This window comes from Helicoverpa armigera, chromosome 1, assembly GCF_030705265.1.
Source record: "Helicoverpa armigera isolate CAAS_96S chromosome 1, ASM3070526v1, whole genome shotgun sequence".
In the NCBI taxonomy this organism is placed as follows: Eukaryota; Metazoa; Arthropoda; class Insecta; order Lepidoptera; family Noctuidae; genus Helicoverpa; species Helicoverpa armigera.
Genome location: NC_087120.1, coordinates 8,289,340 through 8,315,812, shown reverse-complemented (window position 1 = coordinate 8,315,812; position 26,473 = coordinate 8,289,340). Strand labels below are relative to the sequence as shown.

General features: G+C 35.3%; 1 protein-coding gene across 2 annotated transcripts in view; it reads left to right on the top strand.

Annotated features, from left to right (window-relative positions):
• The first annotated feature begins 13,104 nt into the window (after positions 1–13,104).
• LOC110378121 (uncharacterized) overlaps positions 13,105–26,473 on the top strand; it is a 119,090-nt gene continuing 105,721 nt past the window's right edge. Inside the window, exon 1 of one of the 2 annotated variants that reach the window (XM_049841632.2) lies at positions 13,105–13,429. The gene's annotated coding sequence lies outside the window, so the exon portion shown is untranslated. The remainder of the gene's footprint in view (positions 13,430–26,473) is intronic. The other variant, XM_049841690.2, reaches the window with a different exon arrangement.

The following is a 26,473-nucleotide window of genomic DNA, read 5'->3' as shown; positions in this document are numbered from 1 at the left end:
TCGATCCATGCTCGTGTACAGGCGCTTAAATTGAATTTTATTTTAACTTGAGGTAGGTATATTACCATCAGGTATGGGGAGGAATGAAAAACGTGTATTTTTAAGGGGAAATATAGGTCACTATTTTGGCACGAGGTTTTATGGAATTATTAACGTTTGCGTGGAACCCTTGGGTTACAGGTATTCTATCAGTGTCATATACTTCACATACAACATAGTTTAAATTGTTACAATGAAAATAAGTATTACCTAAAAGTTTTCGAAAAGCAATAAGTACTACATAAGTGAAGCAATTAATAAATTCTACTTACACAGTTATTTGAGAAATATGAAACTAAAACGGCGAGCAGCAGAAATCTTAGAAACGCCATGGTAAGTGAAAAACTGATCGAAATAGAAACTTTGTTTCGGGAATGTTCAGCACGATTGTTATCGAGTTTTTGATCGAATACGCGTGTTTACCAAACTATCCAAGAGTTTTGTATACGATACCGGCGAACACAATGAGCGTGCGGTAACGCTTGTAATATTTTAACTGGAACACAATTAGCTCGCAATACAGTTACTTTGAAATAACATCAGGCCAAACTAACGATGTCTAATTTTATTTTTCCTTCGTACTTGTTCGTGTTTCGATGGCAAACAACGATTGGCCGCAGATGTAGCGCGCTTGCTTCGGAGACGTATTCACTCGGAAATTGAATTCAGATCAGGTTATCAGGAAACCCATCCGACATGGACTTCCTTTCCGTAGCGGAGCACAGAAGCTAGTTAGTTTCCTGACATCCCCTACAATTTTATCCTAAGTAGTTTCCGGGTATTTTATTCATCTTCAATATTATATAGGTAATTTTTGTTAGCCGATTAAAAAAAAAAAACAATATCCATGAGGTCACTTTCAAAAACTGTTTTCCAATTCAGTGTTTTCATGTTTTGTTACTACAGACTCCAAAAACTCACAGGTTTCCTCGATCTAAGCAATTACCTAAGCACACAGTTATTTACATCTACATACATCACAGAAGTAGGTACATGCACCTACACCACTACTAGAAGAAATACTGACTATTTCTACCCAGCTTACCTATAATTTCAAAATTTCTTGTCGTCTTTTAAATACATTACTATTACTTAACAAGTGCATTCGTATCTCCCGCAATTTGATTGCCTGAAATGACAACGTTATAAAAGGCGATGGAAGAATAAATTGTCTTCTCATTGTAACGGTAGTATTTACAAAATGAACAGCCATAAAGCATATCAAGTATGTACCATTAAAATGTGTTATCTCATGGTGAAACACCTTTTAGTAATCTTAGAACTAAGTACGTTTTATAGAATACTAGCCGTTTTCCCGCGGTTTCACCCGCGTCCCGTGGGAGCTACTGTCCGCACCGGGATAAAATATAGCCTATGTTACTCGCAGATAAGAATATTTAAAATCGGTCCAGTAGTCTTTGAGTTTATCCATTACAACCAAACAAACAAAGTTTTCCTCTTTATAATATTAGTATAGATTTAAATAAAGGGCACAAGAGTTCACGAGACGAAGCACGTTTCACTTAAAATTATTCACTCTTATAGACAGTATACTGCAGCAACACCTACTGACAAGTATTTGTTTGCTCCAATCAACTTTATTTTAAGTAATTATTATAGTTTTATTCGTTTAACAACGCTATGAACATTCTTGACAGTACAAACTAAACTGCCACAGTGAAAAAAATGAATATTTGTTTAGGGCTAAGACCACCTCGCAGGGATGCTTTTCATACATTTGGTAGGATGTATTCAGTAGTCATGGTGTATTGATATATTATATCGTTTCTCCCTGTCTTGTCCGTTTGGCTTTTAAGAATATTGCAGAATAAGCGACTGAGTAACCGGTTACAGCAGTAAGAACCGTCAGGCTATTTAATGGATAACACGGTTCTACTAGTGAACCTGCTAGTCCGTGTAGCCATACTTAGATATATAGATATAAATTACAGAAACAACGGCCTAACCTAATTTGGATGCACGAAGGGGTCACAGACTAATTGTTAGTTCTATCAATGTTACTATCAAAAATATATTTTTATGAAACTTTGTAGGGAAAATAAGTGATTAGACAGACCAACGTGCCAATATTTCTGAGATGGATTTTGATAAATAATCAGGTTTTGCAGCATACTTATGTATGCACTACCAAGGTTTCTTCAGGACCATAAATATGTAATTGGTGTATTTCGCCGGCTGCATCGAAGGTTTCTCTGACAGGGCTGGGAAGGTCGTCAGTGGAACAACTGTTCCATGGGCCCTGACGTGTGGCATTTAGTTACTACCTTATCCATTGGCTATCGATCTGCCACCCCACCCACATAATAGCATGCAACGTGCTAGGTACAGCCACTAGCCAATAGAAGCAGTTACCTTGAAAACGTGGTAGACCACTATTTGTAGCTTAACAATCAATATCTAGAAGGTACATAATTCCACTGATATATTATTTACCATTGAGAACTGCAGCTGCTTCTTGACCATGAATTTACTATTCTAGAAACGGTTTTCTACTGCGACGTAAATGCAAATTCAACCTTGTACGAACAAATGTCATGCCATTTAATGTCAGGTTCAATTTTACTTAATTGGAAGAAAGAAAAAAAATAATAGAAAACATTTGTCTTGCTTCACAGCCTCGTCGGTTTGGTGGTTGTAGGCACATTTCATTTTCACGGAGTCTGGGGCCCGATTACCTACTGGATCGGGCTAAAACAACTTTATATTTTTTAGCAATGTTCTACAAAGTACCTAGTCTTGAATCTATGAGTGCTAATCTCGCGTGTTTTGAAGCTTAAGTTTCCAATCGGATCTAGACAATTCTGACTACCACGTATTTTAGGTTTAACCACAATATGACCAAGAAGATTCCTTTCTTGCTTTAGGTCTTCATAAACATTTAGCTAAACAATAATTTTCTAGTATTATCTCGAGATGTATAAACATTAGCTACTTTGTTCATAATGCATATTGTACGTGTCCACAAGTATGTTTTAATTATTGGTCTTCCCTAGTTAAACAAAGGCCCAAGCGATGCTAATACAGTGTTCGTGCCTCTGGCTCAATTGGAAAGATAATAAACTAATAACGAATTTAGGTTAAGACCACAATAATACCAATCGTAATTTATTGTTTAGGATACGTCTCATCAACACGGACTGAGATAACAAGGGCCGATCCTTTCAGTCGTAATGAAGGCAAATACTGGTTTAGAGGCTTTTCCTTCTTATATCTAACTGATCCGAGTAGGGACAGTTTGAAAAACATAGGTGTGCCTTGTTGGCTTCATAGTTACAAACTTCTCTGTGAAGTAGCAGATTCCTTTTCAGATTTGCTTATCAAATATTTTTCATCAGCATCATATCTAAAACCAACACCAATTAGTGCAAGTAATTACTTAGTAGCCATCACAGAAGGTTCAGGGTTTGAACACTAGCTGTTACACAGGGTTTCATCTAGGACTTCCTGTGAAAATAATTTTTCAAATCGTTTAATTATTTTCGGATTCGGAGCTTTTAAAGGTACAAACAAAAGAACTGTTTGCTGTTTATCATAATAAATTTAGATTTAGGTCGTAAATGTCCTCTTCTAAGCCCGAGCTTCGTCGTGTACGGCACAATGAACATCTGTAACTCGTATTCGTACCCTATGTATAGGTATATATAGCTTAGCTAGCTACAAGGTAAATTAATGTGACCACAGTTTGTCGTTATTGGTACAAACGAGAATGTTCTTCGTATTATTTCCGCTTTATACCGCGGCTGTTGGCAGCCAACGATTTTATTGTTAATTAGTTTTGTAGTTAACCCAATTATTCGGCAGCTAAATTCTGAATTTAACGTGTGGTATCTCGACGACGGGACCCTGGGAGGCAACAGAGATACTGTTCTTAATGATTTAATTTTCCTAAAAGATAAATTCCACGACATTGGCCTCGACCTCAACCTATCTAAATGTGAACTTTTTATACCCGACTCGACTGACAGACAGACTATTCTTCAAAATTTCCTCGCAATAGCTCCTGAAATTAAACCGATAGACCAAAGTTCTCTTTGCCTCCTTGGATCGCCTATACTGGAAGATTCATTTTCGGATTTTATTGAGAAGAAAATTCAAAATTTTAATGATGTTTCGGAAAGGCTACTCAAAATTAATATGCATGCAGCCATCACCATCATACGGTACTGCTGTTTTGGACCAAAACTTACATATAACTTGCGTGCTTCCCATTTATGGAAGCACACCAACCTTTGGACAAAATCGACGAAATTATAAGACATACACTATCATCCATTTTAAATGTGGCCTTGGACGACAGAGCTTGGTCTCAAGCGACTCTTCCCATCCGTATGGGAGGACTTGGCGTCCGTAAAATTTCCAGTGTAAGTTTACCAGCCTTTATTTCCTCGGTCCATGGCACTGAGAAATTGATCAGGAAAATATTACCCACCACACTGGTCAATTTTGAGGTGCCAAGCCTGACTGAGGCTTTAAACGCTTGGAAAGTCGCATGCCCGAACACCGACTTACCCGCCAACCTGTCCTCTCAGAGACAGTGGGATGAGCCGCTCTGCAGAGTAATACGGAAAAGTTTAATCGATACGTCAATGACTTCTGCAGAGCGAGCGCGCCTACTGGCTGTGGGTGAATGGGAGTCGGGTCTATGGCTTCTTGCACTTCCGTCTTCAAACACAGGCACCATGTTTGATGACACCACCTTCAGACTCGCCGTTTGCCTCCGACTAGGTGCTCCATGCTGCTCTCCTCATCGCTGCCACTGCGGGGAAGCTGTCAACAGCCTCGGTCACCACGGCCTGTCGTGCAGCCGGAGTGCCGGCCGCATACCACGACATGCCAACATAAACGACGTGATCCGTCGCGCTCTTGTTGCCGTCGGCGTGCCAGCCGTACTCGAACCAAATGGCTTGGCACGCGACGATGGCAAGAGACCAGACGGCATGTCGCTATTTCCGTGGAAGGTGGGTAGGACTTTAGTGTGGGACGCGACATGCGTCGACACTCTTGCGCCATCTCACCTTCCCGGAACTGCATGTCGTGCTGGCTCCGCCGCTGCACAAGCAGAGAACCTCAAGCGGCGCAAATATAGTAACCTTATAGGCAATTACATGTTTGAGCCGTTTGGGGTTGAAACTCTAGGGCCGTGGGGTCCGAGCGCCCACCTTCTTGCCAGGGATATCTCCCAGCGCCTGGTTGACACTTCCCGGGACCCAAAGGCTGGCTTTTATTTCGCACAGAGGTTGAGCATTGCCATCCAACGTGGCAATGCTGCCAGTCTTTTGGGTACATTACCCAGTGACAGCGATGAGGAGCAATTTTTTGATGCCCTATATTAGTGTTAAGTTGTATATATATATAAGTTTATTTTATTTTCAATTAATGTAAATATTTTGTGAATAAATAATGTTTTGTAGTACAGGTGGGATTTATTACTGGCGAAATAACGCACAATTAGTTGACTCGTAGGAAACAGTCACTATTATCTACTAACTAGAAGACTTTACTACCATACTTTTAAGAATAGTGTCTTTTTGTAGCGTTATTAGTGTCGTTCGGAAAACATTTGTAACCCTCAGTTTAAACATTACTGTAGAAATAACTACACACATCAATTACCTTTTTAGATATGTTTCGGAGAAATAGTAAAGTAAGTCACGATAATGACTAACTGAAACTGTACATGTTTAGCGTTGTAACTTTACAGTTAACGCCCTTTCTAGTCATTGTGGTGTTGGACATAGTCACGTCAAAATCCCGAGCTTTTGCAGCCGTAGAACGTACAAAGGCGCGGTAAAAAACAATGAGAAAACTGATAACAGGGGCAGAATAAAGCCGTAAGAAACTGTTTATTGAAACATTATGATTCGCATTAAATAATGCTATCTACCGCTAAGGAGAAGTGCTGGAATTTGATTGAATTGCATAAGACACAATACAAACAATCGGAACATAAAATTTATTTGTACTCATAAGTGTAAAATATACAAATTAATCAAATTAAATACGTAATAGAAATAGAACTATGTAATTTTGGTCATAGTCACCTGCATACAATTACATAATGTTAAATAACTATTTTATAAGAAAGCATTAACGGTTTCTACGGGATTTCAAAGCATAGCATGCAGGCGGTAAGAGATATAAAAAAAATGAAAAATTACTGACAACGAACGATTTTTTTTTATTAACAAATAGAGGTAACCAATTGTTGTAATTCTAGTTTTAGTGAAGATATCAAATGTTAAAATTGAGTATTTACTCTGTATTTCACAAAAATGTTTTGAGAAGATTCTGTTTGTGTTCTCATATAAAATTAAATTCCATAATTACCTTCCAGTTAAAAAGTACTCTTTTGCATTTTTTTCTAGGAACGCTGTATCGGCACATTGGCGGCCAGAGACCGGTTAACACGATTATAATTCACCTGAACGGATTTAAAATGCTAACTAAAGTGTTCTCCAGTAGATCTATCTAACTAGATCATCGCTAGAACTAAAAACGGTCACTATAAAATTTTCAAAATTAATGATTTTAAAGTTCATTATTTTGAGTACTGCGTACCTACTTCATAAACATCTATTTCACTTAAAGATATAAAGTTTATTTTATATAAAAAAAACCGTAAATTGATACTGATTTGAACGATATCTTAGTTTTTAAGACGTTTTCTAGAGCATCGTACTTGCCTTATATTATAGACAGTCTGATAGGGCCTACCTCATTGCGGACTTCACGCAAATAAATCAAGGATAAAAGAATATTTATCGCAGTAAGTTCCTTTTCCTTTTATGATTAATCAACATTGTGTACAAAAATTAACTAACATTTTTATTTAGGTGAGGTGCGATTTATGAACCTGTGTCGGCTGAGGGGCTTAATTAAGAGACTGCAAAAAGGTTCCTTTTGATGTTATTTTTTTAAATATTATAATATATATGAAATCATTATGAGGTACTTTGAATACTCATTTTAGTCTATACTCATGTTGATGCTTACACTTACCTGCAGGATACATTTATAAATATAAAGCAGTAAAATGTAGGTACCTACTTAAAATATTCTAATAAAGATTTTCATGATAGAAACAAAATTACTTTGGCTCTCTGTGATAAGTTTATGATAAATCTTTTATAAATGTACGTACCAATGAGGAATTATTACAGCCAATTAAAAAATTAACCAAAGTGCAATTTACCTTTCCCACTGTGCTGTTGCATAGTTTCACGGTACGCGAATAGGTCCCCTCGTCTTTCTCTGTAAAACTATTGTCACGTAAGCCTCACTTTCAATTCATTTTTTTTAATACTGTAAGTAACACTGGCTTGTAGTTAGCGTAAAACACACAGACTGTTAAATCCTACTAATATTATACCTCTAAATGTGAAAGTTTGTGAGAATTCAAATTTCACGCAAAAACGGATGGACCGATTTGGTTGAAATTTGATAGGTGATACCCTGCATTAACATATAGGCTACTTTTTATTTACACACTAGGCGGGCGAAGCCGCGGGCGGAAGCTAGTAGACAATAAATCAAAGACAAATGATTATTAAATCAGTACAGTAGGTACCTATTAAAATGCTAAATCTATTGAAACGTTAGTAAGCTTTGATGATTACAAACAAAAAATGTTTAAAATGTTTTTTCGACGCTGAAACTAATTAGGCGTGTAGAAATGACAAATAATGTTTTGTTAGATAAATCTTCGAACCACCAAAGAACATGTATGTAACATGCAAGAAGGCCGCATATCATTTTGATTTCTGTTTAATTAGTAATTGCTTTAAATACCAATTTTTAGGGTTCCGTACCTCGAAAGGAAAAAACGGAACCCTTATAGGATCACTTTGTTGTCCGTCTGTCTGTCTGTCTGTCTGTCTGTCTGTCTGTCTGTCTGTCAAGACCCTTTATCTTAAGAACGCGTGGACGTATCAAGCTGAAATTCACATGAAATACTTGAGTCTATTGCCCCTTTAAGCTGTGAAAATATCAAACTTCTAAGCCAAGCCAATCAAAAGATACAACCGATTATGTCGATATTTTCAACAAATTTTCGACACTCGCAAAGGAATCAAAACCTACAGGGTACTTCCCGTAAACTCAGAATCTTGAAATTTGGCATGAAGCATTGTCATATAATGCAAATATAGGAAAAATTGCGAAAATCAATTTTTTTTAGTTATATAATATAATAAAAATATTTTAATAAAATGAAACTTACTACTTTTTTTCTCACGAACGAATAAAGGTACCCAATGGAAATTTATACCAAATACCTAGGTCTATTGTCCCTTTAAGCAATGAAAAACTCAAACTTCTAAGTTAAAGCGATCAAAAGATACAGCAGTTTTACCGAAACCTTAGACGAATTTCCGTCACACGCTAGGGAATCAAAACCTACAAGGTACTTCCCGTGAACTCAGAATCTTGAAATTCGGCACGAAGCAACGTTATGTAGTACAGATAAAGGAAAAATTGCTAAAATGATAAATTTGAAGTTACATAAAATATAAAAATATTATTTTTGCTTGATGATGATGACATAAAATATTTTATTAATTATTATAAACTTACTACCTACCCTTTTTCCATTAACGCGTTGAGATATTAAAGTTTTGAACAAAAACACTAAAAAGCAAAAAAAAAACTAATTTGAGGTGCATCGGCCTAGAAGTCGGTGTCTAATGGATGTTACTAAGTTAATTTTGCCACCGACTTCTAGGCCGATGCACCTCAAATTAGTATTTTTTTTGCTTTTTAGTGTTTTTGGAAGTCGGTTTAATTTTTTTGTAAAAAAGTTTTTTTTTTCAGCTTTTCAGTGATACGAGTAGTTGTCACTATCCATATTAGTGGAAAGTTCTCATCAATACAAAGAATATAAGCCCAAATACGAGGTATTTTACATATTCAGTTATCGAGTTCCCTCGACCTTCTCTGGTCTTCATCATCAGGTCAAATCCAAACCTTCACTGTTGCAAAGGTCTCGTCAATACAAATAATATAAGCCCAAACACGAGGTAGTTTACATATTCTGTTGTCGAGTTCCCTCGACCCTCTCTGGTCTCCATCATCAGGTCAGCTCCAAACCTTCACTGTTGAATAGTGTTTTCAGGCATACACTTGAGTGTCAAGTTTTTACCCTATGTATGCCTACAACTTTCGAAGGTTGCCCTCGATTTCTCAGGGTTTCCATCATCAGATCCTGACCTGATGACTATGGGACCAACTGGCAGCAATTCCGCGTCGAACAGAAAAAGAATCATGTAAATCGGTTTATAAACCTCGGAGTAATCGATGTACATACATAGAAAAAAAAAAAAACATACCGGCCGAATTGATAACCTCCTCCTTTTTAGGAAGTCGGTTAATAAAAAGTGAAATTCATATCAAACACTTCTTAAATATAATTGCCTCTAAACTGTGAAAAATTTTAAATCATTCAAAGGTCATTGGGCACCTTAGTATGGAAACCATAGCCACGGCGGATACGAACGAAATATAGCACAGTATAATGATAAAGGCTCTGATTTACTATGGCATTAGTCGCATCAATGTGAACCATGGGAATCTAGAGCAAATCAGGTGTAAGCATCAAATATTTTCCTCATTTCAATGGGGAATTTAAACGACCACGTTTGACGAATTTGAGAAATCATTTCTTTGTAGTGAAAGAGTATACTCACCGTTTATTTCCATTGTCATCAGGTCAGGGTCTGATGATGGAAATCCTGAGAAATCGAGGGCAACTATCAGAAATTGTAGGCATGCATAGGATTAAAACTTGATTCTCAGATGTATGTCTGGTGATTCTATCAAACAGTGAAGGTTTAGAGCTTACCTGATGATGGAGACGTGAGAAAGTCGAGAGAACTCCCTAACGGTATGTTTTAGTTACGTCGTGTTTGGGCTTATATCATTCATATTGACGAGAACTTTTCACTTCACACTTCTAAAAACAACAAGAAAACTGTTTATATGCATCGGTCTAGATCTCGGTGGTTAAATAAATATAGATGCATCCTCTAGACACCGACTTCTAGACCGATGCACCTAACATCTTTTTAATTTCTTTCTTGCTTTTGTTTTCTTGTTGCTTTTTTATATGTTTGAAGTTAGATTTATGTGCAAAATGCTAGAAAATAAAATAAAGCCGATTTTATAAAACCAAGAAACGGTCAGAATTACACTTTTGTCAAGGCTCTAGAAACGTAAAGCCAGCAGACCCGAATCCTACTCTCTAGAAGTCGTTGTTACAATTCGACAGCTACAAGTCGTCAGGCGGTTTCGAAAAAAACCTGAAACTGGGGCTCGTTAGGTGATTAATCCCTCAAAAATAAAAGATCCCTGCAATGGCTGCTTTAACCCAAGTTAGTAGTGAATTCTCATCACCTAAAATAAGCTCCAACACAAGGTTACGTCATAAATTGTAAAGGAGTTCCCATAACTATATCTGATCTTTGCTATCGATCCCACAATGGCAGTCAAACCTATTTATGTGGAAAGTCTTCGCCAATACGAATAAAATAAGCCCAAGCACCTGGTAATTGTAACATACCGTTCAGGAGTTCCCTCGACTCTCTGTAGTCTCCATAATCAAATCAGCTCCAAACCTTCACTGTTTACCAGTACCCTCAAAAATACACTCACATGTCTGGTAATGACTCGATGCGTGCCTACAATATTCAAGAGTTGCCCTCGATTTCTTAGGGTTTCCAGATCCTCATCAGATCCTGGTCATCCGAATTGGCGTCTTCCTTCTTTATGAAAAGTCTTTAACAATAAAAACTAGCATTGCAACCTGTACAATCCTCTGAAACTGCTTGTCTTTTATATTTTTCAAACAATCCTGGACATTCGTCTCCATGGAATTTTAATAAAATATTTATATTCAAAGAAACGTCATACCATTCTCCACAATTTAAAACTACTTTGATTCATGTCCGCCACTTTTTACAAAGCGGGTCAGATATGCCCAATGACCTTTAAGACATAATTAGTTATTTTCAATCAAATTTCTGAAAGATTTCTGAAGACTATAAAATGTTGTATATAGATAACTTTAATAAAATAACTTTTACAAGGTACTGGCCTACTATTTTAGTTATATTATAAAATAAAAAATATTAACTATTTTGACTCTCACGAAATTACCATAACTATGATTGTTCTAAACTGAACGGTTGGCCCGAGACTCACTTTTTATCTATACAGGATTTGTACGGAACCCTCGGTGCGCGAGTCCGACTCGCACTTGGCCGGTTTATTAATTCGTTGGATATCTTTCATGAACACTGATGACTGTACAATAACAATAACCAGCAAAACTGCGTAAGTCTTCATTCACAAATATGTTAAATTTTTTATTAGATGTTCTACCTATACATATATAAAGGCTCCTATGCCTTTGTAGTTACATATATGTTCATATATGTATCTATAGTATTAACAGTAGGTACGATAAGCATTAAACTTGTACGTATCGCAGTTAGTTTATAGAAACTTGTAGATTAAAATTAAGCTCAATATTAATCATGTTATTTATTACAAAGATGTTATCACTTGGTACCTAAAATTATATATGACTCAGGTCACCAGCTAACTTAGTACAAACGGGGCTACAGTCCCGTTGTTAGGTCAACATCAATTTACTTTAAAAAAACAGGCACTAGTTTTCAGTTTCCCTTATCAATTGAAACATTTGCTCAGGTACATAAAAATAACAGTTACCAGTTCCGACACAAACCCATTTCGAAGTACATCCAAATATTTGAGTATCCTGTCAAATACACGACGCGTGTATTCGCTCGTTCCGTATTCGTAAAACGCGTGTGTCGTGACGTCATGAAGGGAGTATTTATCAGACGAAAATTCCGTCCCGGGTGAAACAGCCCATATACCGCACGCGAGTCGCGATTGATGGAACCGGTAATTTTTTATGTGTCCATAACTACGCTCGGCGAAACTTCATATCGAAAATATTGGCGAATCAACGGACATTTTTGCCCCCAACACTATTTAGGAATAAACAAAATTTAAAAAATCTTAGACAGACGGTTGACAAAATTCAGTCAATATCTAAGTGGGTTGACAAACCTGCCAAAAATACCCAAAAATAGGAACTGTACGCGGGTTCTGTCTCATATGAATATAGAATAAGTTTTATTAAAGATAAAATATCGCTTTTCTTGAAGTAGGTATTTCGAGAATGGAGTGATTCTCTAGAGTATACCTAAGACGTATCGGAAGTCGTATAGAGAACCGCTAAGGCAACATTTAGGATAAGGGGCGGGCGGCAACTCACGCCTAGAGATGGGACATGAGATATAATCATCGAGCCGATTTGATCTTTTCAGCCATCAAATGATTAGGTATTATTCATCACTCATGTATAATAGATATTTTAATCAAATTGGGGTAGAAAAACTGAGTATGAGTCAAGTGTAGATTTATGGCAGACAAAGCTATTTACCCCGTGTAAATAGAATAACGTTTGGATACGATACAATTTTCAATTTGACTTCGTCTTTTCATGAATTCGACAAAAGATGACTCATTGCCATTATTCAGATACTTTAACTTTCACTAATCATCAGCACGCTACACCTGTCACTTATCTTGCTTTACCAACCTTCTATCAATCACACCAAGACACACAACAGTTTTGCATAATAATCAATCATACTAGTGCCAGCGATCTCACCTTTTGTTTTAGAATGTATTCGGTTGTCTGCGAAAACTTTGCTTAAAATACTAAAAAGTTCTGAAACCTTTATGAATTCCGTATACAGCAGCTTATTTAGCAAATCAAATAATGTTAGAACATAGCATTATCTTAGAAATCTTTTGTGCCTTCTGACAAATTTATGAGCCGTTGGAAAGCATAAAGTGCGTTGAACATAAAATTCTAAATAGCATAACTCGGAATGGAGTTACAGCGCTTGCGGGAGGCATAGTCTGCAAGGTGTCGGGTGAAATGGCAAGTAATATTGTTAAGCGGCGGAAGTGCGCACGTCACTAGCGGGTAGCTTTCGAGTCGCTGCGATCAACCAAAACCCGAAAGAAACGAACAGTCGTCCGCCGCCACGAGGGTAGAGAGCTCGCGTCCCGCGTCCCAAGCTCCATCCGAACCGAGTCGCGAACTGAACGCTCGCCGCAAACCGCCGCAAACTAACTCCAACACTCAAATATTCACACGAATATTACCTAAAAATAAACAATCGTCATTCAAATTATTACGACAAAATTTTTAATATTACAAAAATTCTATCCAAAGTTACACGTTGCCTTATAATTTTGGTAACTGTCGCGATCTATCTAAACATTCAGCTGACCCTGTACAGCAGGCTGTCCTTCACCGTCTGAATAAAATAAGGTAAGATTATAACTTAATTAAAACTTTGAAGTCCGCAAATTGTTTGACATACTTTTATCCCAACTTGGATTTTATGTCGAAAATAAACAATTGCAGATTTTCATCTTTGGATGATGTTATTTCAGGCTTTTATGTATTTTTGATAATTTGGGTTGTTTGTTTATGGTTTACATTTCAAAATAAAATCTACAAGGATACGTGAATTTCCTTATCCAATTGCTGTGCGATTTTGCGACATTAAAACCATTTTACTATTTTTACTAAACGTAGTGCGTAGTCAACCATCGGTAACTTTTCAACTTACTGTATTGCCGCGCTATGCCGTAGCAACAAGTTACGGAACTTTAGAAGAACTGCATTCTGTTTTTGCGTGTTGAATACCCGCTTTGCGAATTATATACAAATATTTGGCTGACGCATTTTATCGTTACCTAATATAATTTGTGTTTAACAAAATTAAAATTAAGTGTGATTGAACTTAAGTGAAGTTAACGGGTAACAAATAGGACAATTAAGAGGTGATGAAACGAGCTTGATTAAAACTTGTAATGACGGCCCGGGCGGCTTGAAATGATATTTTTGTTTGTCAATCAACTTTTACGAATAAACATTGGATAAAACAAGGCACTCACCCACGTCTATTAATTCGATTTTAAAGGGTTTTCTAGACTAATCAAGTATCTAAGATCTACAATAATATTCAACAATAAAAAATGTTAAAAAAGTATATAATTCTTAAAGATTCTACTCGTAGTTTATCAAAAATTAATCTTTTTTTAAATAAAACTTATTGTTCTATTTTCAAAAGAATTTCTGCATATCTCCAATAGAAAATAACAAAGATTTCTAGAGTTACACGCACAATATCTATTTTTATCTTTGTATAGTCGTATTATAGTTTATGGATCATTTAAATTTGTTAACAGATGACTGCACAGTGGGAATATCTTTGAACCCACGCAATAACAGTAGAGCACTCGTGTTCCGAGTATCTACAACATATTTCTTCGTGTATGGGAATATTCCTATTTCCCTTTATAACAAGACAGATTTTATTCTTATATAAAAATTGAATGACGACTGATAGCTATAATGCTAAATATTTTTAACATACAACTTAAAAAAATATGTCGATACTATAGATTACATAAATTGTATCACATGGGAAGGTTAATGTATGTGTGAGTATAATAAATGACCTAGCGTTAATTCTCAGTGAAGCATCAGACCGTACGTATGTATGTAGAACTTTCAGAAACTCCCTCAGTAAACATAATAATATACTGATATGTCCGCGCTCAGGTAGGCCCGATAACATTTTCTCTTTGTCCGCATAAATGCTAACCTCTCATCCCTTAACAATTTGGCAAAAAGGCCAGTCGTGCTAAATTTCAACCAACGCAGATTAGAAAGGTTATTTTTTTATTATTCTCTTAATTGCCGCTTAGCCAATGGACTCAATTTAATGCTTTGCTATAATTGTATTGAGACTGAAAAGGAAGAGTGTAGTAACATCGTGATAAAGCTCATTATCATGTTGTCTATAAATTTTATTTGACATATGTATATCACTATTACCTATTTGATAATGCCTTACTTAAATAGCTTTATTTTGTAAATTAACAACCGTTTCCTACGCTTTCACGATGAAATGGATGAACCTATTTATATTTTTCGCACATAGGTGGTAGTACCCTGGACTTGAGATTAGTCTAGTTTCTGTCTGGTTACGGAAAACAACGTTTGGACTTCCTTATTTTAAACTTCGGGGCGTTCATTCATGTTTTCTTAAGATTATAATTTTTGATGATTCTAAATTCTAATCTTGTTTATATTTGCTTGCCAAAGACTTGAAATATTGATAGACACATCCGCATATATAGAGTCAGATCAGTGAAGTTTAGGTACGGATGCCGTAGATAGCAATCAGACGACTTTGGCCTGGTTAGTCAGACAAGGTAACACAGTTATTGGCTGTCAGTCGAACCTTGGGATTTAGAATTATATCAAATACGTACAGTTAGTTATAGATAGTAATATAAACCATCTATAGACATGGATTAATTTTAACTATGTTTAATGCCTAATGATTAAGCTCTGATCAAACATGAGTAAAATACCTAGGTAAGTATGTAGATAATGAACCATGAACGTTGACACTACGGTTCAAAATTTATTGTACGCATATTCAACACTAGGTACCTACTGTTGAAACGTCCGTAAAAGGTAATGGGTAGTATGAAAGCTCCAAAGTGTAATATATCGAGAAAATCCAATGGAGGTTTAAGTAAAATAATTGGCAGCCATAATTGTATTAATAAATAGCATTATTGTATAAGCCGACACGACAATCGCGTGTGTATAGGTATCAGGAACGTAAAAGTTTTTGGTATTAATGTCAGCCTCGAGGCTTCGTTATTCAAAAAAGAAGATATTAAAAGTTCTACGTAGCTTGGCCGTTCGGCCGGGTCACCCAATAAAAACTGATTTCTGACCAGTTCCACGACGGTAAATGCATAGTAGGTAAATGTAAAAGGAATCTAGGATTAGCCAGCCGATTACGCAAACTACTCAACATTTTGGGAAGCGAATTCATTTCAATGTATTTCATTTAAAGTTCAGACTTAGCTATAAGATTGTTTTTGCTAAGATATTCTTCTTAGTATGGAGTGAGCTCACGTGATTTAACTCTTATTAGTAAAGTGTCAGTGTTTTCTTAAAGACTTTACTATTCATTTGTACGCAAAATCAAATATTTACTGAAAATATTTTTTTTCCAGCAAATTATTATAAGTTGACGCATGCACGTAACGTATAAAAAATTGCTTTATTTATTTTATGACTGTTACATAGTATGCCTATTAACATTTTCTTATGTGATCCGTGCTGTAGGTAGCCTCTATTGATATCCATTTATCATTAGATATTTGATGTTTACGCCCACCCAATGTTCTTTCATTACGATGAACGTACATTAATAAACTTTATTCCTTAAAATAGCCAGCAAGATTTAGACTTATTCTTAATCTAGGCTTGTAGAAACAAAAGGGTTCATACCTATAACACAACATGTATATCTTAATTAATTTTCTTTTTAATTATAACCGTGTAACCGGTTAAACATGTTGCAGTGGTATAATTAATGATATTAAATAGTTATTATGAAAATAATCCCTTACGTACCCACTGAATTGCCTAGTAGCAAAGTATAATACCACGCTGCATTAGATAGTATAGACCTGTGATGATTAATTTTACAGTAACAGACATTATTGTGTTACACAAAATACAAAGCACATAAAACGGAACAAAGATAGTGATGATCCCATTGTTCTATTATATTGAGCATAATTATAAAATTGATTAGTGCATGATAGAAGGCTCAGTTGGCGCGTGGAAGTATGATGGCTCGTAATGACGTGGTGGCGATCGATTGGTTCGATCCACCAGTAGTAGTCAGTCGCGGTGTGGATTCGTCTGTGGGACAGCCCATCACCTTCCACCATCGTTGCAATTGCTGCGGGGCGGCGTACTCGCCTTATACATCAAACTATGCATTCTATTTCTGGACTTAACAATGGATTTATTGCTTACGTGGACACAATAATTACATGACCACACATCGAATGAAATATTGTCGGAATAAGCTACCTTCCGAGCTTAGGGGCCTTATACGAGCTTAGGCTCAGTAATGTTTCCACGAGAGTCATGATATGTTCATTGGCCAGCCTCCCTATACATTAAGCCCTTATATTACTTGACTACTTTCTTCTCCTTTTAAAATGATTGCTTTCGGTGTTTTCTTGACCCTGCCATCTAAACTGTACAAGTATTTAACACTTTTTAATCTCAGTTAAGTTAAACATAAAACAAGTAGATATAAACAGCATAAACGTAAGTAGATATATCGATGGCTATGAAACAGTAATACGAATTTATGATTGTCCGATTATGCTTCATACAATCTGGTGTAAGCTAAGTTACTTAGTTGGCAGCAGATATTACTTTGTGTTATTTTATAATACCCTGTGTTGTAAGAAAGAATCAAATCAGATATCAGGATTTTAATATTTTTATCACGCGTTTACTATGCATCTGAAAACGAAATACCTATAATCTGATTTCAATGTTAAACGTATGTACGCCGAATATTTTATGCAAACGAATTGTAATGAAAATTAATATTTTGCTATCATAACATTATAGCAGTTTGAAACGAATTTAGGTAATATTTATGTGCCTGCTTAATTAAAGTTGTTAAGCATAAACATCAGGCAAACATGAGCCTTAAAAAAGAGTAAAAAGGTGACCAAAAATGTCATCCGGAATATAATTTTCTTTAGTCGTATTTTCTAATTAAAATGATTCACAAACTTGATGCCTTGTAGAATTACAACAACGGTGTACAGAAGTTATATTTATCAATTTATTTCCTTATAATATCTGCTGAATTGGATCAACTTTACACTGAATTTAATAAACAAGCTAAAAAACATTATACAGCCCGCTGCACAGAGGTTGAACTCCCTAATCCGAAGAGAAGTTCCGTATAAAAATATGAGATGGTTCAAATTGAACTTGAAAGTCTTGTTTCTATGAATGTTGTAAAGTTCTATTCAATTATGTATCTAGCTCGTATTGTTTGGAAATATGATCAAATTTTTGTTCCTTCAGCTACCTTAAATTCCAAAACTTAATTTTAACTTGCTTATTTTCGCTGTAGCAAACTATCAAGCTCAGACAATGTGAGCATTTAGAGAGTATCTTGAAGAATATTCAACTCAACTCTACAAAAGGGTCTCGTGCTCTATGCTGTAATGTAATCAAAACAACACTTGCGAGACAAGTTAATTTTGTACAAACAATAGCTTTATCTAGAACTTAGCGTGTTCATGTTGAACTTGACCTCTAGATGTTCCAAGGACTAACTTTAAATAAACGAGACAAACATAAGAGTGCAACATATTATAACTGTTGTGAATTACAAAAGGTTCTATTATATGATTTGAAAAAACACGTACAGAAGCCTCGTAATAAACTGCTGTCGGTGGGTTCCGTTCCGTGGTTGAATGAAACAAGCGATTCGTAACACTGACTAATCGCGGCCACTACAGTAGCCGACTACTCTATTTTGTTCTGTTGCTCTTTTCAAAGCAACGTATCATCTCACATTTCTCATTCGCTATTCAACTGCTTCTGGTTAGAATAGAAAATTTCAACCTATACCTGCTTCCGAATTTTACAGCACAATTTTGAATCATATTCAAAGCTAAAGTAAACCTACATCGGACAATAAATGAGCGTCCATATAGCTAATGTTCAAATACGAAAAATTTATTAGAACACACTTTCATAACATGGGGTTTATAATAAATAACGTAGGGATTACCAAACAGTCAAAAAACAAGGGTGAGCCCGGCAAGGCCCAGGGTATTGTCATTTATTTTACCTATCCGTATCTTATAATTTATCTAATGAACAGAACATAATGAGTTAATAACTATAAAAAAAATAAACAACAAAAATTTGAAGGTTTCAAAACCAACCATTCTTAACAGCTAATAAAAAAGAAGGTAATATTTCATGAACATTTTAAGCAACACTAAAGTGTACATAGTTTAAATTTGTTCTTCTTTATCCATACTCGAGTGCAAAAGCTTTGGCTTTCGGAGTAAGAAAAGTAATGTCTTGATGGGCTCGGCTGGAACTGGGAGATAAATAGATAGAAGAGGTTCCTTCCACCGTAACTGAGATAATGAAGTTGGGGGATCTCTTGAACTATCTTGGAGTTGTGGGATGAAGCCACATGTTTCAGCGTCGGGAATAAAGATGTCAGCTTACTTTGAAATCCTTCTTTTTCTTATTTAGCAACAACATACCTAAATCTTTTATTAAACTTATTAACTAATTGATTGTACACATATGTATTGACAATCTTTTATTAGTATTTTATAATTCTGAATATGGTTATTGAGTTCAAAAAGTTTGTTTTATATGTTCTCAAGTCTGTAATTAGTAGGTAACAAGCTCGGGTTCATTTCAAAAGTAAATTAATCGTTATATACAAGTTAAATGACTAAATTCACACCTCGCATCCCACTGCACTTTAAAACTTTTACCATAGTGCTAATGCATTAGTATGGAAAATTAGTGTAATTCAATTTATCTGAATTGAAGATAAAAAACACAGACTGAGAATGAACCGGTCATGACTTTAGCAGAACATTTCAATAAGTACCTAATTGACAAGATTTCTATTCGAGTATTTTTATCTTTAACGGTTCTTTTTTTATTAAAACACTTGTTTGAAAAACTGCAAAGGAAAGTCACTAGTGCGGTAAATGGCACTTACACCGTAACTGTAGTGTTTCCAAGTAAAAACTTTTTCGACCTTTCAATATTGCGTCGACATTTTAATTCAATAAACTTTTTATTCGTAACGAAGTTTCAGCGATCTCACTTTTATTTTATCGAGCTCTTAAATAAATGACTGTCTTTTTACAGTTAATTTATTGCTCATCTATGGGCTTTTGAAATGAATTTCATCAGCGTCATCACTATCTGTCCAGCCGTTTTCTAATAATTTAAGAGCTCGGCTTCTAGTGTTGCAATTGCTTTTTAAGGCAGCGACGATGTTTTTTACCTAAACTTCTAGCTAATTAAAATGTCCAACGGATCTAGAAAAAATATGTAGGTAGTCTTTTCAAACATTAGCCGGAACCAAGTGATAGACAAAAACGACTAGGATAATATTTTACATCATAAAAAATCGTGAAAATTAAAAAAAAAGTATAGGTATAAGGTATTAGGTACTAAATTTGTATTTAAATACTTCTCTTACCAGAGGCAGATATTTACTTTCAAAAAGCAAATTATAGTGAATGGTATGTGCCGTGACGTTGAGCGTTATAATTTATTTTTAAGAGTTGAATAAATACGCGCACGCCGTGAAGTCGACATTTTCAATATCTAATCAATAAGTACTGTATACATATATTAAGGATGATTCAGTATGTTAAGGATCTTTACAGGATAAATGTACATGTTTTCTAATTATGAAAATATGTATTCTTATTTTATTTACTACCCACTACATTAAGCCTATATTTATAGTTAATTAATAGTCAATATTTGCCATAACATAAAGCATTAACTTATACATACGCATACATTCAGATGTGTTCCCGCAAGGGCGTCACATTTCACAGCGATTAATTAGGTACACTCAATCAGTTGATTAGAATTCCCAAATGGAAAAGTAAATAACTTGTCCCACTGGGTTTTTCTATCTAGTTATACGAGAGAATCCTTCATAAGTATAGAGTAACCTACATAACAATGGAACAACTTAAATTGTTTCGAACCAAATAATTTATGAGTAAAATATATGAATCTTTATTACAAGCAAAAATCACGTCAGATACAAAGGGCATTTCAAAAGGATTCTTGTGGCCTTTATCGGGGTTTAGTGAGAGAATTTATCGGGCCCATATGCTTCTATCCTATGTTTATTTAATACTGTAATAAGATTATATGTATCGTACTGTATTGTTATTTTCAGTAGTTTCCCACAGCTCTATACGTTTTTTGTACTTAAGCCAATAGGAAAATGTGAAACAGCTAAAGATATTGAAGTTTCTGTACCAAGAATACGGTGAAGAACTTCCAGCCTCGTGGTACGCATTTTATTATGTCAAAATTCACTAGCTCCTGTAACTTCGTAAGTTTTAATTAACACAGCATGGTTTGTAGACAATATTACACATACGAACTAAAAGAATGTTGTCCACAGTTGACGCTTTCGTTACCAAAAACCTTGGGTATATTAATAACTTCAGTATTTTTACCTCGAAAGCTTTGATGTATTCCTACAATACTTATTTGATTGTTTTCACGGACCGGCTGGTGTTGTTAGCAACTATACGCAATATGATTTATATTTTTTAAACAATAGACGAATAAAGCTTCATTTTTATCGGCTTTAAATAAGTTCACAGGTTATTATTTAACAGAAATACATTTCATATAGGTGTGATTTAGTATATGAAATGTGGGTTGAATGACGTATGGCGGCGAATTTATTCAGCTACATTCAATCCGGCTAGTCGTTGAACCGCCGCATTTCAAAACGGCCCTGTTTCAAGGCGGATTGGACAATCTGATGTTCTACCTAAGTTTATGTATATCAAATAACTAAGTCATATGCTTGACAGTACGTATATACAATCTTATGATACTCATTCTATTTATGCTGCGGTGGAAGGTTGTGAATTTATTGCTTATAAGAAGCACAACAGACCTTCAGTATTTCAATCACACTGTCGGGGCTCTTATTTGCTCATCTTCGCTGTATTAAACTTTACTAAACCTTTCTACTCTGTCTCTAATAATCCCTTGACTGGAATTTTAACACCGAGTATAATAAAACAAAAGTAATAAAAACTAACCAGCGGGAACCAAGCGCTATAAAATGTTGCTGTTTAATCGAGGTTAAAAATCTGTAACCCATCATAACGATGCCATTTAGATTCGGTTATCATTGCCAAAGTTTGGAATAACGCAATAACATTAAAATATAACCCTATTTATAACGAACAATACGCGCTGTTTCGATTTCATAAACAGAATATATTGTATAGCGTGTGAGGAATATTTGTTTTCACAGCGGTAGCGTAGTCAAACGAATAAATCTTTAGCGTGTTTGTAAGAAACATACATAATTTAAAAGTTTGTTTTGCTTAAGGTAATTTCTATATTGTATGTAGAAGTATTCGCGGTATTTTTTATGTAATAACATTTCAGTACAAGTTCTCTATTCAATTTAATGATGATTATATTGTCAACGAATAGTTATTGTAAGTTTCTAATTTTATGTGTTTATCAAATTCCACTTTTTTCATTTAAGGTTTTTTAATTTATAGCTAAAACGCAAGAAAAAAATCAAGGCATTAGGTACCTAAATATTTAAAAACACCAAGAGAACTTGGGCTGTCGAGAGTGACTAAAATCGAAATAAAATATTATTATAATAAAAATATTAACTTTGCATAGGAATCGTAGCATTAAACAGATTAATAAAACGCCGCGAGTAGACGATACATCATAAAAGATATATTTTATGGCGCGCACTAAATTGCTTTAACGAAATTATTTAGTTATTTTTTCTAGGCGAACATATTCGTAAAAATATGATGTTAATATTAAGACAGTAAGTATTTCATCTGATAGAGCTGTGAATATACAATTTGCGTCGGCGAACGAGAAAGATATAAAGCTAAACGTACCTACCAGCCCACATAGAATAAATCGATTTCTCGGAGATCCCACGGTCGATTAGCGTGATTCTTTTTCATTTTTCAATTAGAGGGTTGTGATCGGAATTCTTCCATAAATTTTTAGCCTGCTAAAAACTTTGGTGATAGAGAACAAAGTGGCTCCGTCTCAATGGATGGCTGCACTTGTAAATAGGTACACTGCTCTTTTACGCTACTATGAATTAGTTAAAATTAATAAGTGCTATTTTCCCCTTAGTTCTGCAACAACGTGTTTTATATAGCCAAATTAATGCATAGCATGGTTTTAAATTTAACTGTAAGATACAATTTGTTATATGAGCGTGCGTCCATAAAAGTGTGATAAATCAACATAGATAGTTTCACCCAAGTTTAATGGCACCAAGAACATTAAAACACTGATTTGTATTTAACTAAACTGTTAAATTATATTTAGCTGTGTGTACGTTTTGCTGTTTTAGAAATGTAATAAGTAATAAAATTGTTGGTATCGCGCATAGTTTCCTTATCTGGAAGCCATGTTTCCCTTCTGAGGTAAATCGGAAATCCTGGTTGTGCCAACGCGAGCTTTTTCAATACAGTTGTACGCCACTAGTTGGAATATCTGTTTTACCTAGTTTTAAAGTGATATCAATTAATTCTAGGCCGAAAGAGAAGCGCGACGACTAAGAGTATCCACTGTAAATTGTCCGTCGATAATTTGTTCGGGCTCATAAATCAGTATGGAAATTAATGGTAGCGCATATAATAACGGTCAAGAATTTGGCTAGTATCAGAACGACTAAAAACTTTGATTGAATTCAGGATTTTTTTCCTATTTAACTAAAATAACAGTAGAACGATTAAAAACCGAGACTAGTACCTATAAGGAGGAAGTATAGATAGAAACGGTAAGCGAACGTTAATAGAACATATTGTAAGGTCGTGGCAACACTCGGTAATGCAGCGAATACAAACCAATCACAGTTATTTCTGATCTAATACAAATTACTAACTCAGTTCAGACAACACTAAAGCTGTTCTTTATATCATTTGTAATAAATCTTTGGTTTCATATGAACGTCGCAGGTGCATTTCATTGGCGAATTCGATACTGTTCTACGTAGAAATGAGTATCGGCTCGTGTCGGGGAAATGTTCTGATTACATACGGAACTCAGCAACCTTTTCAATCCTGAAAGATATAATCACTAGATGAGTTAAGATCTACCTAGTACTATTATATTAATATGACATACATTTAATATGAAAATAATAAAATGCAAATAGATTTACTACAGACTTTAATAAAAATACAAGATATCAGTAGATCTACTATGATACAAAAATAACAATACTTCCCACAAAATTTTTTATTCCTTGAAGAATTTTTTGCTCTTATTACGTCTTCAGGCAATTTCTCACTGTCCCCGTGAGGTCCCTCAAGACTGGCGACATGGTCTCATCCGTGGTCGTAGACGGTAGGCCCTTGGCTTGAATACTTTGTTTCCACTGGTAGCCATTCATCTCGCGTCTCTGACGGCCGTGCAAAACTAGGTTGATATGCCTCTCATCGCTCTATCTGGTTGAAGACCGTTCGTCGAGCTCATGCAATACTGGTGACATAAATATTGAAAGGTGAACTAAGTATGTATACTGCTGGTTCCAATAATTGTAAAGCAGCTTTTATTTATTTTGTTGATAAAATATCCATTATTACTATAAATTAGTCTGGTTTGTTACTGCGCCTGCTCTTCATATGAGATAGGACCGTGATAGGAACCTATACAACCTGTAGGTTCTGATCATCATCATCATCCATCATCACAGGAGCCTTTTCCCAACTATATTGGGGTCGGTTTCCAGTACATGTAGGCTCCGATCATATGTAAAATAATTGGCCGTCGGTTAACAAGAGCGAAGCAGCATGCAAATAATATTTACGACTGAAAGTCGAAACATTCCAAATTCAGTATTCAGTGTAAACAATTAATACCTTCCTATTTCTCAAATTCAAATATACTTAGTAATTGTTATGCTATAATCATTGAGGCTTAAGTAAAGCTACGGAAACCCAACAAATACAAACTCAAACTTGCACCCCTTGTTTTCTTCGCAGGCAATTTTAAAAAGCTTATTACGATACATACAATTTCGTATGGGAATAAATCAGAAAGTACACTATGACTATTCGACCCGTACCTTTACAAACATGGTAGTTAGCCGTTTTGGTCGTCAATTATTTTACCCCGTCATTAAATTAGACGTGCATTGCATATGCAACGAGTGCGGTTGCGTAAATCCAGGAAGGGTATTTCTAAACTGTCAGTTTTAATAACTAGTACTTTACAATGTTCACGCTAATGAAGGGTTTCCACGCTACAGTGATTGGTCCGTCAAGGACAGTTCAATTTCGGTTCTCTGAAAGGTATCATTATACAAGCTGGTTAAGGGTGACGTGTAAATGCAGAATAATAATTGTTACTTCTATACCAACGACTTTATGATTGAACGAATACTACTTAGTAGTGGTTAATTCAAATTAAGGAGGAGTAGTAGGTATCATTAAACTTGTATGAAATATATGTAGATATAAAAGAAGCTTGAAATTATTCATATAACATATAGTTATATAAATATTTCCAAGGCTACTTTTCATCTAGTATATAGTTGTTTTGTTAAAACTATAAGGTATACCATAAAACGGTCGGGCTGAGACATCTCAGTTCCGGCTTTGATCTTGCAAGACGCACTAAGCTCTCAACTTCAAAGATACATCATTGATAATGTTCGTAGGTAAATTGCCTGCAAAGGCTTTGTAGGCAATTCGACCTTTCAACACATGATGATTGGATATCATATACTACAAAAGGTTCAAAAAGGAAAATAGTAAAAGAGGTATAAAAAGGCCTTGAAACAAATTGACCCAAATAATATACTAGTTGGTATGTTGTATGTCCTCAAAAGTAATTTATGTTTTTTTAAGGGCTTTCCCTTGGTAAAAAATTTGGAAATGCAGGAAACGTTTTCACCTGTTTGCACAAGTATTTAATTAGATGCGGGGAATGATTTGAAATATACGAAGTTCCTCATCCCAACCTCTGATTGGCCAGCTCGTGAGTCATATACTTATTCTCACCAAACCTCTGACGCGTGGAAAACTGAGTCTCAACTATTATTTTTGATATAGTAAGTATTTTTTGAGATCTAAACATTAAGCAAAAGCACTGCGTTTTCCCCTTACTTTGAGCCATTTTCCGGCATCGCTGTGTCGAAAATTATATCAGCAAGTTCTTTCAGATCGGAATGTTGAAACCCGGCTTCAAACGACCAAGGTCCGTAAAACAAAAAGATGTATATTTTCACATTTGCTTGAAGAATTTCACTTTTTTCCGAGCTGCCACGAGGGCCATTTTGGACGCTCGGAGTGCCCTTCAGTGGCTCGTGATTTCATTTCTTCGTTAACAAATTAGTGTAATATTAAAAGAAAATTAAATTGAACTTGTCACTTTCACATTACTGTAATTGTTTTCAAAAAAGTTCTTAAAGACAGGATTTTTATTAAACTGCTAGAAAGTGTGGTTAAGATTACAGCAATAATAGCGAATAAAATTACGTGAAAAGAAAAAAGTCTCAGATTTATGTTCGTCCTGCGGTTTCGATGGTTATTGTCTGGGTACGTTATATTTTAAGGTGCTTTGAACAAAAGACGAGTGGACCGTAAAAAAAGTCGGTATTATCTGCGGCGGATGTCATCATGACCTGAGCACTGT